This window comes from Nyctereutes procyonoides, unplaced genomic scaffold (assembly GCF_905146905.1).
Source record: "Nyctereutes procyonoides isolate TBG_1078 unplaced genomic scaffold, NYPRO_anot_genome, whole genome shotgun sequence".
Taxonomy (NCBI): Eukaryota; Metazoa; Chordata; class Mammalia; order Carnivora; family Canidae; genus Nyctereutes; species Nyctereutes procyonoides.
In genome coordinates this window covers 27,282,313-27,297,093 of record NW_026575142.1, presented here as the reverse complement: position 1 = coordinate 27,297,093, position 14,781 = coordinate 27,282,313, and positions in this window count along the sequence as shown.

Below are 14,781 nucleotides of genomic sequence, written 5' to 3'. Positions count from 1 at the left end.
ACTCAGACTTTTGTCTTCTTCTCTTAGGTTGGCTCCTGTAATTGTCTCAAGATGACTGCTGTAGTCCCAGGGGTTATACTCAGAAGTTCATGTCATGGGACAGAAACAGGCGGTTTCTCCTTGCATGTTCCTTTCTCATAAGTCACACAGCAGATTTCCCTTCTAAGGTTAGAATCTCGTAATATGGGGCACCTGGGTGGCTCAGTTGGTTAAGCATCTGCCTTTGGCTCAGGTGATGATCCTGGGGTCCTGGGATTGAGCCCCATGTCAGGCTCCCAGCTCAATGGGGAGTCTGCTTCTCCCTCTGCTCCTCCCCCCTACTCATGCTCTTTCTCTCATTCATTCTCTATCTCAAATAAGTAAATAAAATCTTAAAAAAAAAAAAGAATCTCATTATGCATGCAGTCAATTGCAAGGATGATTTTAGATAGGCTATTTATATTTTTTTAAAAAAGATTTTATTTGTTTATTCATGAGACACACACACAGAGAGACAGAGACCTAGACAGAGGGAGACATTCAACTGCTGAGAACCCAGGTGTCCCTATACTTTCTGAGCTTCAGTTTTCACATCTGTAAAATGGGTAGTATGGTACCTACCTTAAGATTATTGTAAGGAATAAAAGAGAGTGTTCTCTTAAGTACATGGCACATTGCTTGGCTCACAGAGCCTCCTTTCTTCTATTCTATCCTCCACACTGTGTTTAGAGTTTATTTTCTAAGAAGCAAACTTTAGATTCTCTTCCCATTTAAAAGACCGTAACTGGCTTCAAATAAACTTGATTTGTCTTTTGGTGCTGGGGTCTACTTTTCTAAAAACACTTTAGAAGAGTGAAAAAAAATCAAGTGAGTGCGTATTAGAAAGTAAAATGGCTAATGGGTGAGTAATAGTATCTGCCACACAGGACTACCAGTATACGAGAAACTCTTCTGGTTGCCTTGACTCGGGGGGTGTGAGGATTCCCATGTGCTGGGTAGAAACTGAGATGTCAGAATTTCCTTTTTGGGGTAAAGGGTGGGAATCCAGAGCACAGATGGAGTACAGGTTCTCTTATATGTGTTTGGGTGACAAAGTGGGTGAACACTCAGCCTGATTTATTCTTATCCCAACTATATCCCTCATAGAATGGCCTTGGGCTCCACTACAGCCCTGCATCTGAGCCAGAATAATAAATCCTAAAGTTCCTTAGGCTCCAAAGAGGGTGCTAACACGAATACTGAGTAGTATTCGTGTTATCACGTTACAAAGTAAAAAAAAAAAAAAAAAAAAAAGCAATGCCTTCTTACGTGCAGTGTGCTTTCTCTAGAAACAATTAGATTTGCCATCTCGACTCTCCTTTCGCTTATCTCAATAGACACAGTGCCATCTACTGAAACTAAAGCACCGATAGCCATGACACCCCGAGGGATTCCCAGGAGAGCCCCCCTCTCTGTGGGCTCCCTAGCGCACCCACCTCCCAGATGGACTGAGGCAGTAGGCGGAATCCACAGGCTGTTCTCCTGTCACAAACTGTAATGCATCTGTTCCTGGTGCTTTCTGAGAGCAGCAAGAGGAAGACGTCCCTGTAGGGACCTACGGAGAGGGCCAGAGACGTCAGGGGTCCGTGAAAGCTCCTTTAGGCTACAGCTTCTCCCCTGCGCCTGGCCAGGTAGAAAGTGAAGCTGGCCCGTCCGGATGAGGCACGCCTTTCTCTTAAAGCAGAACAGGGATTGCTGACACGTTTTTCTTTGGGTGATTATGGTAGGTTTCTTCCCATGTGATAGCGCAGCAACGTATTCAAGTCTCTCTAGTTTTCTGTGAAATTCGTAGTGGGTAGTAGAGAGGAGAGATTAAGAACAGGATCCAGGAGCATTATCAGGACCCCTAGGTTTTGGGGGTTTGTGGGTAACCTAGGTTGCCATGAAAATTCATTCCTGCCCAATTTCGCATTTTAGTTAATTGCATTCTCTCCAGATTGCAGTGTCTCTTGGTTTCAGAAATGGAGAAACAGAGAAACAAAAGGAAGATTGTTGCTTACATTTAGCTGCCACCGTCAGCAATAAAATAGGAAATGGAAACTCTTTAAAATGCACAGCCTTCTGTAGGACACACTCAACTCTTGTCCTCTCTGTCCCTTACTCTACCATTCCTCCTCGCGAGGAATCCTGGCTCTGTCCGCTGGTAGCCCTTCAACGACCACCTATCATTTAAAGTTCTGCTTTGAATTGATTCTGATTTGGCTTTTTGTAGTCAGAGGTGGCATTCCTTCCCTTCACCCCTCCAAATCTGGCCCCGTTTTCTGCTGCACTTGCTGCTCACTCTTTCTGTTTGCTTCTTATTAGATTTTCCAAAGCAAAACTTCCCACAGTTAAGTTTGTGGTCCGGTAATTTATCATGAATATTCTTAAAATCGCCTCATTAAAAGAGGCATTTGAAGCTGAAACTTAAGTGTCTGTTACCATGGTAACCAACAACAACTATTTAGAACTGCCTGCCTAAGAGGTAAGGGTTGCTGTTGGCGGAAGATTGAAGGTAAGCAACTAATGACTAGTGGGCAGGGAAGACAGAAAAGAAAGAGAAAGACCTATAGAGCATGATGTGGAATTCTGAACCCCAAATTATATATCCTTCTACGCAACAAGGCAAATCAAGTTGGTACAAGGCTCCCATATTTTCTACATCACCCAATTCAGGAAATTTGGAGATAGGAAGTCCTTTTCACCATCAGGTTCCTGAGGAGAGTTTGGATTCAAAGTTTACAACCTGAAACTTATGGAATCATGTGTTACTTGTTCTTGAGCCAATCACTTATCTCTCTGTGCCTCAACTTACCTTTTTTTTTAAATGGGCAAAACATTCTCCATGTCACCATGTTATATGAATATCAGTGAGGCAATAGAAGTGAAGCCTTTTAGTAAACAAAGTGCTGCATCCATGCAAAGACCCATGTTTTGAGTCTACAACTGTTCTCTAGAAGTTCTTCTGGATTACCACCAGTCAACCTTTCTCAAAGAAAAGACAATTTCTCCAATAGTAAGCAGTGTCAAACTAACCTTATCGATTGCTTTTTCCAAGCCAGGACTCTCTAGGTTTTCCATTATTCACCAGGCCTGTAAAAGAATATCTTGACCTATTAGGCATGTCTTGAACTGCTACAAAAGTGGTTATAAAAAAAAAGTATATTTGATAAATAATGAAGGTTACAAAGAGTACAAATTACATTCTTTCATTTTCTGTTTTCTTGCCTTTTCAGTTGCAGTTGGGGCAAAATGTTAAAGACACAGTCGAGAGTGGCAAGCATTGTATTTAAAAAGAGAAATGATAGGTCAGGGAATATATATGGGAAATGTAGGAAGACTTACATTTAAAAAGTAGTTAAATGCTTGGGAGTCTTTTCTATGTATTGCTTTCTTGGCTGAATCAATAGGATTAGACAAATATGACAAAGGGGAAAATACATCTTGATGAACAACATATGGAGGGATACAGGCATATAAAGAAGAAAATACTGCACAGTGTTGACATTCTTAGGACCACAAGAGAGCGGCAACACTTGGGTGGGGTCTTGGTAGGAATTCTTATGGAATAACTAGGAACATATGGAGAAGGGTTGAGTTATAAATGTGAATGAATACAGTAAATCTGCCAGATTCTAGTACTTCTTGGGCATTGCCCACTTTTGTTGTTTCTCTTATTAGCACAACTATCATCAGCATAAATAATAGAAATTTTAGTGAATTTTTGATGACTCATCTGTGTGCCAGCATGAAGGATCTGGGATAGGCAAAGCTCATTCTCATTCTCTAGGTGGTCATAAATTGTCAATCTACTGCTTCAGGTGTTCTAATTTCTCCTTCTTACCGAGTAGAAAAACCAAACTTTCCCAGGGATGGGTGGGGTGTGAAGGATTTCCCTGAATGTTGAAAATAGTCAGGTGCTCAAATCAGAATGGGTTCACCTTCAGGGATGACTTGGTGGCTCAACTGGTTGAGTGTCTGGCTCTTGATTTTGGCTCAGGTCTTAATCTCATGGTTGTGAGTTTGAGCCCTGCCTTGGGCTCTGGGCTCAGAAGGAGTCTGCTGAAGATTTTCTCCCTCTCCCTCTGCCCCTTCCCCCCGACTGTGCACGTGTGTATGTGTGTGTGCATGGGTGCATGTGCACTTTCTCTCTCTCTCTCTCAAAGAAATCAATAAATCTTAAAAAAAAAAAAAAGAAAGAATGAGTTCACCATCAGAGATGTCTTGCACATGTTTTGAGAAAGAATAGACAAAAAATTCCCCACAAAATCGCTAGTTTTATGATTGTTCATGAGAAATGTCCAAAAACATACTTCTTACTGTTTATGTTTCAGACCTTATAAATCATGAAATGTAGTTTCAAATTGTAGTGTAAGACCTATAGAGTAACACGGGTATTGCTGTTAGCTGTAAATACAGTTCTTTATTATGGTTACAGCTTGCTCTTCCTAAAATAAAACTCAGCATTTGCTGAATTTAAGTTTAGCTTGGCTTACTTCTCTGCCAAACAGAATATAAGTATACCGGATACAATACTACGTTAGCTTTCTTTTCAACATCAACCTCAAATCTGAATGTTCTTATTGTTTATTATTAAACTGCCATGCAAAAAGAAAAAAGGGCAAATTTAAGGGCAAAATCTTTGGCATCAAATAGACTTAGTTCAAATCTTGACAACGCTGCTTAGTTGATTAATCCTCGCTATATCTGTAAAAATTGGGTGACAAAGATGCTTATCTCATATGGTAATTATGAAGTTTAAAGGAGCTAATGAATGTAGACTGTCCTGGGGTATTTGTACAGCTTCGATAAATAATACTCATTTTCCCCACCCAAGTTCTGAACCAATTAAGAAATCGACAAGAGGAGGGCAGACAGGAGACGTTGTCATCGAAAAAGCTGACATTGGTGAGCATGGGCTTCCTGACACTGAACACTGAAATAAACAGACTTACCACTTGGTCACAAGCAGTCCTAGACAATAGGTCTCCCACTGGGAAAAGGTATTTGCTACTAAGCTTACAGCATGCCTGAGATCAATTGAGAACACATGCTCCCTGTGAAAAGATTTGCTACAGAGAGAAGAGGCTGGATTAGAAGTACCTAGTTTCCTCCAAGCTCCCTAATGAGATAAATCACTCCTCCCCTGGGGGAGGGTGGAAGGTATCCAGGTGTGTTACAGCTCATGGGGCTCCTCTCATGGGAAGAAACATCAGGAGCGGAGAATTAGCGTTCCCGGCAACTGAATGCTTAGCACAGCATCTGGCACAAAGAAACATTTATTTTATGTGTTATAGGATAAACTGAGGCATACGAAAAATTTTAAGAGTTTACTTGAGCAAAAACTGATTCACATCGGGCAGCCTCCTGGCAAGCAGGGAAAAAGGAGATCCAAGGAACTGTACAAATTGACTTATTGGCAGAAGGGAGCAGGAACAAGGAAGTTGCACAAGGCAAAAGAAGAGGGCTGGTTATTGTAAGGTCACTTCCCATTAAGGGATGACCTATCAGGCATATTACCTCCCTTAGTGCTGACCAGGCGAATCCTGACGGACTGGTTTGAGATTCCATTTCTGGGAAAGTTGAGCCTAATTAAGTCCCAGCTTGGTGATGTAAGGTTTAGCATAAGCCTTTTGGGACCGATGTCCTGTTTTTAACATGTCATTTATGCCTATTATAATTAATGAAAAGTGAAAATACAAATTATATTTTGGATCTTGGTACATGTGAGAGAGTGATAGGTGGCACGTCTAGAGAAGTGGGTAAAACCTGGTAGCAAAGATCTTCGTATGCCATAATGTGCATCTTTGTTAAGTTTTGTAGACAGTGGGTAACCAAAAATAATTTTAAGTTGGGGAAAGACTCTCAAGCTAACGTTTTAGCCTATGATTTCTAACTGCACACTACCGGATGGAGGAGACGGCCTCTACCAGCCAGGCACTATGTTATGTACACGTAATGATCTCTCTCAATTGTCACAACAATCTTGAGAATGCTGCTGTACCCTCATTACTCTGATCTTACAGATGAGAAAGCTAAAGCTTTAAAAGTTTAAGTGACTGCCTCAAGATACTCGCTCAGGTTGTCAATGGAAAACCTAGAATTTCATCTCATGCCTACCTGACCCCAAGACTGAGCTCTCACATACGTTCCCACCAGACTCCATGCTTAGAAGGGTCCCCTTCTTGCTTTAATGCTCTGCTGTCACCATCTTGAAATTCTTACAACTTTTAGAATAACAGGCCCCCCATTTTCATTTTGCCCTGGGTCCCTTAAATTATGTAGCCAGTCCTGCCATGATGTCTTTCCTTTCCACTGCTCTGGTCACCACTTTCATCAAATCTGGAGGATTCTACACAAGCGAAACTCCTCTTTCAGTCAAAGAAACATGGAAAATTAATTCTACTATAGGTAGAATATAAGTATGTGGACAATTATATATGGATGTTTTAGCACTTATACATATAAATATCCACAATTCACCAAATAATCTCTATCACCAAATAATCTCTATCACCAAATAATCCTTCCTCCACCAGAATTTGATTCCTGAGCACCTCCCCAGTGCTGCACGTGGGAGCCAGGCCAAGAAATGGTGAGGACAAGGTCTGAGGTTTAGTAGGGGGTAAATACGTTCATGTCTAAGCACATGTGTCTGGTCATATTCCAAGTTCAAGTCCAAATTAATTTAGGATTATCTTTTTGATGTTTTCCATATTTCAGCTCCCATCAGTTGGCACAAATAATTAAGGATGATGGAACACATTCTGGCACAATTTTGTGACTTTTTTGAACCTATAGGACCACTGAAGGGCAGGCAGCTATTATAGAAGATGAAGAAGGATATTTCAGAAGAGCATGCTATGTGAATAGCGCTATACAGATGCTCATTTTCAATCACATTATTTAATCATGGATTCATATAGTCTTTGAAGTAGTTGGCTATTCTTAATATCTTTTTGAAGAAAGAACTTTTTTAACATTAGAGAAAAATAAGAAAATACAAAAAGAAAGACTCTAGAAAAATTATTCTAAGTCCTTCCATATTTTTTTCATATGCACCCACAGACACAGACACAGACACACACACACACACAGAGTTACAAAATTGAAAATAAGGGGCACATGGTTTGGAACCTGAATTTTTTTATACTTAACGGGTATTAATAATTTTGAAAAAAACTTCAATGGTTTTCTTGGGCATTTTAATTATTTCCCTTATTTTTTATTCTTATTTTTTGTCATAAAGACCATTGTAAAGAAATCTGATTATTTTCTTAGGCTAAAGTAAAATATCTTATTCAAAACACATGTTAATTTTTGAGGCCCTTGATATATATCGCTAGATTGCTCTACAGATTGACTTTACCAATACGTAAGCATGATTTAGTGTGAGAATGCCTGTTTGCATTAAACCTCTCTTTAAAGTTTGGCTCTCAATCTAGTTTTCTTCTAACTACTTGTCAACCCAAGGTACATCCTGTGAACCCTAGGAGAGCAGAAGATGCTCAGCCACTATACCACATTCCTCTCTCCCTTGGACAGAAGAGCTTTTCTTCATGATTTTACTATAACTTTGGCTATGACTTTATTTACCATCGCCCTGGTTAGGAGACATCGCTAGTTTCTAAATATACTTTTTTTTTTTTTTTTAAAGCTAGGTTCTATTTTTCTCTGAGCTTTTCTTTTCTTGCTAAATGATTTTATGATTAATTGATTTTCTCACATGATGCCCTAGAGCTTGTTTACCTGCTATCAAATAAGTGGAACTTTCCAATCTGAAGTCAGTTAGACCTGTTGTTGCATATTGTTGCCTAATTTTGAGCTCCTAAAAATGACTTTTAATGAGTATTATAGTCTAAAGAAAATAATTCTTCCAATGAATTCTAAACCTTTGATAGCCATTTTGATGCTTGAGTTGTGTTCTTTGAGGATTTTCATGGCTATTAAGTCCTTCTAGAGCCTTCTAGAATTCAGCAGAGAAGAAGCAGCCTGAAAACCAACATTATGGGTAAGCTCAGATATTACTTATAGGAACTTGCACACTTTTCCAGATCCTAGATTTGCTTTACTGGAGGCCATACTGATCAGGGCTCATATCAATAAGAAGTGTAGTAGGGAATTGTTAAAAAGAAATCCTGTCTAGGGGCACCTGAGTGGCTCAGTGGATTAAGCAACCAGCTCTTGATTTCTGCTCAGGTCATGATCTCAGGGTTGTGAGATAGAGCTCTGCACTGGGCTCTGAGCTAGGCATGTAGCTTCCTTAGGATTCTCTCTCTCTCCCTCTGCACCACCGTGTTTCTCTCCCTCTTGAGAAAGAAAGAAAGAAAACTTCTCTACCCAGAAATTGAGTAAGTACTATTAGGGCAATATGACATGCTTTGAATGATAAACTGCATTTTGCAGAGACATGTATTCAGTCCTACTCATAAAGTAATCATAATTCTTGTTTCCATCTCAATATTTTTCAGTCAGCCAAAGCCCCAAAAGAATAATAACACCAACTTGACCTTTAACTTTTAACTGCAGCAGTGAGTCTTCCCACCACTCCAATAGCAGAGGCTGAAGGAAGGGCTGCAAGCAAGAGTCCTTCCCTATTGTTCTCCCATTACATCTCTTTGGAATTGTACTCTAAACCTAAAGGGTGATTTGTCTGCCTGTAACCTAAGGGGACTACTCTGATTATTAGGTCAAATAGGAAGGTAAACTAGAGAGCTCATCAGAGAATCAGGAAAACATATTTGGGACACCACAAATATTTGTTTCTGTCCCTCCTACTTTTGTTTTGCTGCCAGGCACTCTACTTGGAAAATCCTTGCTCATATTTTTTCTTATGGGGTTATCATTTTATAATACACTATTGAACATGTGTAAAGATCCCCACAGTTTTAGGTAGCTAAAATTGGACTTCAACATTCTTTGAGAACCCTGTTGCTCAATAGAAGACAAGACTAAGGACTAGAAATAGCTATTTTTAAATTATTAGCAAATTCTGGTTTCTCTAGAGGTAAAAGTTTGAATTCTCTTTTCAGTACACATTTTCCCTCTACTTCCACTCCTTAATTTCCAGATTTCTGTCTATTGGCTATGGGGGAAATGCCATGATGTCATGGTCTCTGATTCAAAGCATATAATATACCTGGTAGGACAGGACTTCCATTTTTTTAGACTGTTGTCTCTCAAAAAACTCCATAACTGGGCAGCCCGGGTGGCTCAGCAGTTTAGCTACACCTTTGGCCCGGGGTGTGACCCTGGGGACCTGGGATCAAGTCCCACGTCAGCTCCTGCATGGAGCCTGCTTCTCCCTCTGCCTGTGTCTTTGCTTCTCTCTCTCTCTCTCTCTCTCTCTCTCTCTCTCTCTGTGTGTGTGTGTGTGTGTCTCATGAATAAATAAGTAAAATCTTTTAAAACAACACCACCACCATAACTGAGTCTTCAGTAAGCCATTCTAGCCCTCAAATAGCCCAGCCATTTCTGAGAAGTGGGCCTGTGGTAAGACCATGTAATTCCATGAGCATTTAGTCCATTGTTGTACTTCCTTAGCTGGGAAAATCCTGGAATAACTTCACCTGGGGCAGATATCTTGAAAGGGGGTGTCCATTCTCCACAAGACTTACCACAACCATGTAACCATGGACCTATGGATTGAGTCAGATCTCAGCATGTTCCAGGGAGATGGATAAACCTTATGATCCAGGAGGAAATAATTTACACCCCAAAAGAATTTCAAGACTTTGGGGCACCTTGGTGGCTTGGTCGGTTAAGTGGCTGTCTTCCGCTCAGGTCATGATCTCAGGGTCCCAGGATTGAGCCCCATATCCTGCTCCCTGCTCTGTGGGGAGTCTGCTTCTCCCTCTCCCTCTGTCTTCCTCTGCCTTGAGCTCATGAGTGTATTTGCTCTCTCTCTCAAATAAATAAAATCTTAAAAAAAAAAGATTTTCAAGATATTTCGAAAATGTGTATCAATAGAAACTGGGGAACATTTGTGTATTCCAAAGGCATTTATCCAAAGAAGATATAACAGTAGATTGAATTGAACTTATTGACATAAGTACACTTCCTAGAGATCCTGGATTTAATGTGTCAGTTCATGAAGCTGGAGGTGGTTCTAACATCTTTCTTGGTTGATCAATTAGAGCTTGGACTCAGTGCTGACCTACATTTCATGAGATGACATGTCAAAACTTCCTTGGCATCATGTGGAGGAGGAAATGCACAGGCTTAGGGGGATAAGAATGTTGGACTGGATTTATCACATGCAAGTTGCGTACCATACCCCCACCTTGTTCCATGAAGGCCCCTTCATTAAGCCATTGAGAAATAAATTAATGAAGGGAACAACTGCATCTTTGGATGCTCTTATTTGAACACCAGGTATGAATTGTTGGGGATGCTGTTACTGATTATGAAGTGCCTTGGTATGGCTTCTTCATTTGTTTTTTAAATTAGGGTTTATTAAAAAAAAAAATTAGGGTTTATTAAGTTTTTTGGATCTGGATATTTCTGTTTTCTCAACAAATTTGGAATAACTCCAGCCATTACTTTTTCAAACAATTTTTTCTGTCTCCTATTCTCTTTTCCTTTGGCGTACTACAATTACATGGATAGTAAATCATTGGAGGTTGTCCCACAGTTCACTGGTGCCCTGTTGATTTTTTTCTAGTCGTTTTTCTTTTTAAGTTTCATTCTGAATGTTTCTATTGACATGTCTTTGAACTTACTAATGCTTTATTCTACAGCACCTAATCTGATTTTAATCCCATCCTGTATACTTTTTACTTCAGGCATTGTATGTTTTAACTCTAGAAGTTTGATTTGGGCCTTTTTAAAAATATTTTATCTATTTATTTGAGAGAGAGAGAGAAGAGGGGAGGGGCAGAAGGAGAGGGAGGATCCCAAGCCGACTCCCTGCTGAGCAGAGCTCAATGCTGGGCTCAACCCCATGACCCTAAGATCGTGAAGTGAGATGAAATCAAGAGTCAGATGCCTAACCAACTGAGCCACCCAGGCACCCCTCCATTGGGATCTTTTTTATACCACTCTATTTCTTTCCCTAATACACTTTTAGTTCTCTCTACTTTCTTGAACATGAGGATTATAATTATAATTCCCTTAACTACTTAGTTCTAATATCTGTGTCATTCTGGGTCATTTTTAATTTAATTTAATTTTATCTTATTTTGTTTTGTTTTAATTGTAGTGTAGTTAGGACACAGTGCTATATTAGTTTCAGGTGTACATTATAGTGATTTCAAAATTCCATACATCACCCAGTGCTCACCACGAGTGCCCTCCTTAGTCCTCATCACCTATTTTACCAATCCCTCCACCCACTTCCCCTTTGGGAACCATCAGTTTGATCTCTTACAGTGAAGAATCTGTTTTCTTGGTTTCTTTCTCTCTTTCTTTGTTTTCCTTTTTCTCATTTGTTTTGTTAAATGACACATAGGAGTAAAATCATATGGTATTTGTCTTTCTCTGACTGACTTATTTCACTTAATATTAAACTCTCTAGCTCCAGTGTGTCTGGCTGGCTCAGGCAGTAGAGCATGCAGCTCTTGATCTTGGGGTTATGAGTTCAAGCTTCATAATGGTTGTAGAGATTACCTGAAAATAAAATCTTAAAAAATATATACTCCCTAGCTCCATCCATGTTGTTGCAAATGGCAAGATTTCATTCTTTTTATGGCTGAATAATACTCTGCTGTGTATATGTGTGTGTGTGTGTGTATCACATCTTCCCTTTCATAATTTGGCTATTGTAAAGAATGCTGCTATAAACATAGGGGTGCATGTATCCCTTTGAATTAGCGTTTTTGTTTTTTGGGGTAAATACCCAGTGGTATGATCACTGTATCTTAGGGTAGTTCTATTTTTTAACTTTTTGAGGAATCTCAGCTTTCTACAGTGGCTGCACTAGTTTGCATTCCCACAGGAGGGTTCCTTTATTTCCACATACTTGCCAATACTTGTTGTTTCTTGTGTTTTTGGGTTTAGTCATTCTGACAGGTATGAGGTGATACCTCATTGTGGTTTTGACTTCATTCACCTGATGATGAATGATATGAAGCATCTTTTCATGTGTCTGTTGGCCCTCTGTATGTCTTCTTTAGAAAAAAATCTGTTCATGTTTTCTGCCCATTTTTAATCATATTGTTTGTTTTTTTGATGTTGAGTTGTATAAGTTCTTTACATATTTTGGATACTAACACTTTATCAGCTGTGTCATTTGCAAAAATCTTCTCCCATTCAGTGGGTTGTCTTTTAGTTTTGTTGATTGTTACTTCTGCTGTGCAGAAGCTTTTAATTTTGATGTAGTCCCAATAGTTTATTTTTGCTTTTGTTTCTTTTGCCTTCGGAGACATCCAGAAAAATGTTGTTATGGCCAATGTCAGAGAAATTGCTGCCTATGCTCTCTTGTAGCATTTTTATGGTTTCCAGTCTCACATTCATGTCTTTAATGTATTTTGAATTTATTTTTGTGTATGGTGTAAGAAAGTAGTCCAGCTTCATTCTTTTGCATGTAGCTGTTTTAACGTCATTTGTTGGAAAGATTGTCTTTTTCCCATTGCCTATTCTTGCCTCCTTTATTGAAGATTAATTGGCAATATAATTTTGGGCTTTCTATTCTGTTCTATTGATCTATGTGTCTATTTTTGTGCCACTGCTATACTGTTTTGATTATTACAGCTTTGTAATATAGCTTAAAGTCTGGATTTGTGATACTTTCAGTTTTGTTTTTCTTTTTCAAGATTGCTTTGAATATTCAAGGTCTTTTGTGATTCCATACAAATCTTAGAATTGTTTTTTCTAGTTCTGTGAAAAAGGTTTTGGTATTTTGATAGGGATATTCTGGATTAGTTCTAATTGATTTTTTCGTTATCATTATGGGTTTTTTTTTATTTTCCTTTTTTGCATGCTTGGTAATTTTTGATTGGATGCTGGTAATTGTAACTTTACATTTTTAGATACTGTATGTTTTTGTATTTCTATATGTAGGATATAGGATATATATAGGATATATATAGGATATGGTTAATTTGCTTGGAAACAGTTTGATATTTTTAAGGTTTGCAGGACTGACACAGTCCAGGACTGATGCTTTCCCCTTAGGAATCATGTAATTTATTTCTGAGTAATCTACCTGGTGTCTCATGTATTATAAGACTTTTTTTTTCATTCAGGTTTATGAGATCACCAACTATTTCTGGATATATGTGAGTTCTCAAGATTGTTTCACCTGCTTCATCTGAGTCTTTCCCCAACCTTGGATGGTTTCCTCACATGCATGTGTTGATCACTGTTGAGCTGAAGGAGTTCTTACTTAGAAATTGTATTTATAGGATATCATTATATTTTTATATAAATATTACATCTGTGGGATACTTTTAATGATAAATAAGAAATTCAACTTAGATTATGCAAAAAGGATTATAATAACTCAGATTAAGATAAAAAAGCATTTATTGACTCATAAGAAAAATCTAGGGATAAAACCCACTTGAGGACAGCGGATGCAGGAGCAAATGAGGTCTTTTATCTTCTGCTCACTTTTGCTCTTTCTCCAGCTATCTCTTGTCTCTGTCTCTCTTTGCACAATATCATATGATTTCTTACCAGAGAAAGCTTCTTCCAAGCAGATGGAAAGACGGCCCCAGTCAGTAGCAGCTTACATAATCATTCTGATAATTCTTTCCCTAAGTCATATATCAAATTACCAAATCTCAAGGAAGACTTAATGGCCTGTTGGGTAACATGTGCATGGGAAGTGGGTTGTTCTGACTGGCAAAGGCAGAGTTAGCCCTCAAACATGTAAAATGAAGTCCTTTCAGGAACTTTTGTTAAGAAGATATCGAGGGAGGGATATTGGATAGACAAAACAGCAGCGATCCCTACTAGCTCTAGTTTCTTCGTCTGCAAAATGATCTAAAATGTGATAATGTCTTAAGAGTTTAGCGCAGTATCTGGCCTGTAACAAAGGCACAGTACATCTTATGTTACTATGACTAATCTGAGCTTGGTATCTCCAGATGTCAGTAAATTTATTTGCTTCTCTGCATCACTAATTTTCAGTGAAGAAGTTTCTCCTTTGTCTCTCTGGGTCAAGAGTGACTTAAATTCCTGCCTGTGGACCCCGGTTTCCAGGTAACTGGGTTCCTGATCCATTGTAATTTCTCAAATACACTTGTTTCTGCCTTGCTTATGCAGAGATCTTGTGTAAGTGTCAAATTAGTGGCAGGAAGCGGACAGTCCACTTGAATTGGGTAATTTGAAGAGAGTTTAATAAAGAGATTATTAACAAAGGTGTTGGCAGGTTATAGGGAAATCAGGAGGGTAATTCAGGAATCTGGGCTAGTCGAAGGGTACTCTTATCCTCCCAACTGAAAGGGACAAAGGACAGAATGGCAATTAGAACCAGAGAGAGAGTGAGCACCTGTCAGGACTGGGATATTAGCCAGCCTGTGGTGACCCCACAAACAGGGAGCTGGTGGATAAACAACCCGACCTCCACCTCTCCCTGGTCCCCAGTGCTCCCCATGAGGTGAGTCCAACAGGCAGCCATAGGACGGGGGCCTGCTGTTACGGTCCAAGAGGCCAGCCTCCTGCGTGTGTCACAGACAGGGGTGGCAAGGGCTCGAGGGTAGACTGGCACCTGCCCCATATCCTAGATCTTGGACCCAGTTTGGCTATTTCTCCCTAGGTTTGTGCATCCTGTTGGATGATCTCCTGGGCCATTTGGATTCAGAGTTTTGTCCCTATTCTCAGAACTATTCCTGGTGGTAT